Raw genomic sequence first — 5324 nt, forward strand, 5'->3', positions numbered from 1 at the left:
CCACCCCCACCTATCCTAATGCCTGTTCCTCCCTTCTATATCCACACTCTCTCCTCCTCCCCCTGTGTCCTTATAGTTGTCAGTTGACCTCGAGTTTAGTAGTTTTGAAAATAAAAATATTATGTTTTGGAGTCGTAAGTGGTAGTGTTCAATTACAACTATTGGTTATGTCAGCACTATTGTCCGTGAAAGACGACACAGTAAGTGCGCCCATTTAGACGTGGTTTAAGTGCCATGAATGTGATTTGCACCCCACAAAATGTAACAATAGGAAAAAAGACTTTGTTGACTGGTTTTACTTTGGCCAAGGCTTAAACTCTACTTTACTTACGTCATATAATATCCCTAGACCATGAAGACAAGTTGGAACTTCAACAAGTTTGTGTAAACTGTGTAACTTCAGAAAATTTTAATCTAATTCAACAAACAACCTGTTCAGAGTGAAACATTAACATAACACAACTGAATAACCATGTGGTGTATAGGTTTACGCTCAGATACACCAGGAGTCCCTGGTCCAATAGGGAACTGTACACTGAAGGGCTCCAAAGACGACAACGAGGAGGGACAATTTCCGAAAAGACCCCCCCAAAAGGGTAGGATTTCGTACCAACCTTTTCATTTCTCTCATCACATACGACAATTTCTAATGTTTGGGGGATATTTACGTTATGAAATAAACAATTTAACCTGTAATCAACTATACTATTGTATGAACAAAAAACGGTTTTAGTACGTTTTTAACGGGGAACGAAAGCCAGATTTTTGTCCAAACAATTGGAACCACATCACAGCCGGAGTCCTTGTTGTCGTGTTCTATAAACCGGCTATGTTCAGGACTGGGTGTGGTAACAATGTTATGTTAGAAATACAGACTCGAGGGTTTCCTAATAAAAATCGGTCCACAGTCCCGCCCACAACCGGTCAAAAGGGTAACACCGGTCGACCGTACCCTGACAACCACACACACACACACACACGCAGCCACACACACACACACAACACACACACACACACACACACACACACACCACCACACACACACACACACACACACACACACACACACACACACCACACACCACCACACATGTGTTATCGTCGTCCTCCTGTCTGTAGCGACGTGTCGACCGGTCTGTGTGTGTGTGTGTAGTGGTGTGTGTGTGTGTGTGTGGTGTGTGTGTCTGGTGTGTGTGTGTGTGTGTGTGTGTGGTGTTTGTGTGTGTGTGTGTGTGTGTGTTGTGTGTGTTGTGTGTGTGTGTGTGTGTTAAATTGTACGTGTGTCTACAATGTGTGGTGGTCTAAGAAAAGTGGAGTCCCTCCAACAACCACAACTTCCCGACCACAAACTTCTGCAGTACTGTGGTAACAACTATTGTTTCGGTGCAAAGGAATTACCTACACCAAGCTATAAGGTCTTGAAAGGAAAACAAAGCAGTGAACTTATACTATAACGAGTATTAGCAAGATTAAAAATTTCTCAACGGACAAGTAAACTTTTTATGTATTAAACCGATGTTACTGGGTATGTGATAATACATTTACAGGTACACCTTCTCCATTTTTTTTGTTATAGTAACATACTTCATAATACATAGAACTCTCTATTTCCTTAGCCCAGCCGAGGTGCTATTGTCTCGTTTCCTGTGGCCGAGCGAGCTGCTCCACTCTGAGATGCTGCCCTCATTTCAGGCGGACGGACGGAGAGACGTCGTGAGGATTAATTGAACAACTCAAGAGTTTTGCTACGTTAACTAGCTTAACATTGGTTTCGTGACTCCTTGGTATTAGTTTGGGACAGCTGGAAACTAAAACATTGAGCAGCACCACAACATTTGAGAGGGAAAAGTATGGAGTTTATCTTTTGACAGCTGAGGTGAGCTGTCACCATCCACTCCGCTGCCAGTAAGTCCGCACAAATACTGTCTGTGTAGAGTTGAAAAATATGTTTTGTCTTTAGTTGAACACTAAAACAATAGCTGTTGTGTAGATGAAATAAATAGCAACACAATTGAATTACAACAGTTGCAGGCTGCAAAGAGCTCAGATTTACTGTGTGTGACAGGTCTTTGAACTTTACACAAACTAGCTTCAATACATGCTAATGCATCACACAAATTATGGTCTCTGCACAGCCCTTTCAAGAGCTTTCATCAACTGTTTTCCGAATAATTTAACGTTGTAAATTGTAATTTAGATTTTATGTGTGTCATACGGTTTAACTCCAGTGTTTTCAGATGCACAGAACAACACGTTTCAGGATAGGCTCTGAATTACAGCAGTGGTGGAAAGTTATCATATCCTTGAAAATTGCTACTAAAGTAAAAGTAGGATACATAAGTATTAGCATCAACATTATAGTTAAAGTAAAAGCATTTAGCATGCAGAATGAATTATGAGTGATGCGTCAATGTCTAGGTGTTTAATGTTTAATCCGTAGATTATTTTCTCTTGTAATAGTTTGGTCTACATAAAGCAAGACAACTTTTTAAATATGCATCCCAGTTTCTCCAAGTCCAAGTTGATGTATTTAAATTTTTTGTTGGTCCAAAGCCCTAAGATATTCACTTTAATATGATATAAAACACAGAAAAAGAGGACATCTCTATATTTTAAAGACTGATAACAACATTTTTTTTCTTCAATTAATGTCAAAACAGTTGGCGATATATTTTCTGTCCATTGACTAATCTCTTATCTGACTCAAGCACCAACATGTAGTGAACTAGAAGTTTACAGTTACATAAAATGTTCTGAAGTGCTGTACTTCATTTATGTAGCCTAACTAAATGTACATCGTTTTATTCAGTCACTAAATTGCAGTTGGCCTCAATTTTTTTCCATTTCTTTCAGAAATGTAGTTAATAACCAGCAGTTTTAGCTCCAATAAGATTCAAATATTTAGCTACCTTATAAAGTAGAACTTGGAGGACGTCATATTCATGTAATAATGATATTGGTGGAGTGTGATGTAACTTGAAACACAATTCTGACAAGACCTTTCTGATTGAACACACACTCTGAACACTAACTCCATACTGGCTGAATGCAGTTAAGATGTTCTGCTTGTCCTCCACCCTCCTCTCTCTGCCCTCCTCTTCCTCCTAGCATGTGAGAGAAAGGAACAGCTGGATGCGAGCTGAGCCTGAACTCGATCCGTTAGGACCAGCGGGTCCCGGAGGCCTGTTTCTGTCACTGCCACGGCCGACCCTTTAACTGTGCAGCTGTCCATGACCTGTATATGAAATCCATACACACACTCAGGTCTGAATTCCCTCAGCAGGGCTCTTAGAAATCCAAAACATGCTTCAAATGTGTCTCTGCTACTCGTCTGTAATAGAAATGGCTCTTGTTTCCTTTCACTTCCACTGTATAGCAGCCAGAGTCAGAGTTGTATGGACTTGGCTCCCTGCAGGAACAACATCAGCTGAATATGAAGCCCTCACTGTCAGAGGTCCTGGGACCGAGCCACGTTACACAGAACCCTACAGTTAGTGTGTTTGTGTGTGTGTGGACTGGCACATGTAAGTGTTTGCCTGCTTGTGTGTGCACGTGGGGTAGACTCGTGCACATGTAAGTGTGTGTTTGGTGCAAAAGGGTACAGTGAGGGTATTGTGAGGATTCTTTCTGGGAGGCGTGTGAAAACGCAGTAAAGATGTCACACTGCAGCTGGCACAGGACAGCGCTGATGGACTGCTTACACTCACACTGTTGCCTTTGTGTGTGTGTGTCTGCGTGTGTGTGTGTGTGTGTGTATCATGAAAAGGCAGATAAAGTGAATCTTTCCAGACACACTCAGGGTTTTTTACACAGGATCCCAAAAGGCTGACCACCTCCACTGCTGCTTAAGTTGTGTTGCGTAACACAAGATAAGGCCAGCTTGTTAAATCGGGTGCTGTAGGGATTTGGAATGGCATTCCCATAAAGTTAGAGGAATTGGGGGAGAGATTCTTAAAGAAAGATAAAATAATGGTCAAAATCAATGCATCAGAGGCAGAGGTGTCCTCAGTTTTTTTTACTTTAAAGGAGGTCCAAAAATGCTGGATTTCCTCAACGGTCTTTAATAAAACCTTCTCCCTGCCTGGTTCACAGACAGTCTTCAAACTGTTCATCTTCACTTTTTAAACAAGGCTAATTAAATGGAAATAGGAAAACCTTGATAAAAACTTGAGATTTTTTCCCAGTTTGGAGTGACATAGAAGTGGTGGAGTTTCCTTTCCACAGTTTTTTGAGAACTCCCCCGTCTGCAATCGGCTATCCTCATCTACTTTCGAGGCGATCCGCATCCCATCTCAGAAAAGACTACTCTCTCAGCGATAAAACTGTGATAAACTGGGGGGAGTGCTAGTCGAACCTCACAGCGGCGACACTGTGGCGCGCTTACGGCCCCTACACACGGCGGCGTGCGTTGCCGCTTGGCGTGTCTTGAGCTTGGGGCAGGGCCGTGGGAAGTAGGGGTGCTGAGGGTGCTGCAGCACCCCCTGGTGGAGGACAGGGGATCTGCACTTCCACAAGATTAAATGCAAATATAATACAAAAAAAAACTAATTTTCAGCCTTGATGTAACAACATTCATAATTAAGTAAAGATAACACCCTTTTCACCCCGGTTACATTTTCCATTTGCCCTGTACGATGGGCGCTGTAAGTGATGAAAGTGGGGAATGTTGGCTTATCAGGCGCCCAGCTCATAGCCAAAGTGAGAGAGAGAGATAGATAGATAGGTAGATAGATAGAGAGAGGGGGTGCACCGGTACCGGCGGGGATTGTTGTTAGCTTCTGCTGCGCTAACGGATAGAAGCTGTTTCTACAATAATGTTGAGGGAGTGTTCTGTCCTGTCAGACTGAGAGGCTCAGTGAGGTAAAGGACTCTGAGTGTTTAGATAGTTCACTTTAGTCTAAGTTATCACAGTGGGTCTCAAACGTTTGATCACAATTTATGTAAACAAATATTTCCAAGGCACTCCTTTATAATTATTGGGATAAACAAGTTTGAAATCATTCCAATGCATACTATAGGACAGTAAACCAAAACAATTTTTTAAAACTGGAGAGATTTAAAAATATGCATAAATAAATAAATGTTAACTGATAAAATAAGATATGAATGAACCACAAAAATAAAACAAGTTAGCCTACATTTATTTGTTATTGGCTATGGTAGGTTATTGGTTATGTTCACATACAAACTTGATTATTAAAATGCAAACCGATCTTTTTCATATGGGTGTTTTAGAGTTGTATCCCCTAGATCAGTCTCTAGTAATTGGGCGCTCAAGGTGGACCAGATTGAAGCATTTTACTTTAAAATGTTAAAAACAAATC

General features: G+C 41.3%; 1 protein-coding gene across 3 annotated transcripts in view; it reads left to right on the plus strand.

The window, feature by feature from the left end:
• Window positions 1–1662: 1662 nt before the first annotated feature.
• lpar4 (lysophosphatidic acid receptor 4) overlaps window positions 1663–5324 on the plus strand; it is an 8808-nt gene continuing 5146 nt past the window's right edge. The window contains exon 1 of one of the 3 annotated variants that reach the window (XM_010771956.1): window positions 1663–1905. The gene's annotated coding sequence lies outside the window, so the exon portion shown is untranslated. Of the gene's footprint in view, window positions 1906–3165; window positions 3265–5324 lie in introns of those variants that run through there. The other 2 variants (XM_010771957.1, XM_010771958.1) reach the window with 2 other exon arrangements.

This window comes from Notothenia coriiceps, unplaced genomic scaffold (genome assembly GCF_000735185.1).
Source record: "Notothenia coriiceps isolate Sejong01 unplaced genomic scaffold, NC01 NC01_scaffold00010734, whole genome shotgun sequence".
Taxonomy (NCBI): Eukaryota; Metazoa; Chordata; class Actinopteri; order Perciformes; family Nototheniidae; genus Notothenia; species Notothenia coriiceps.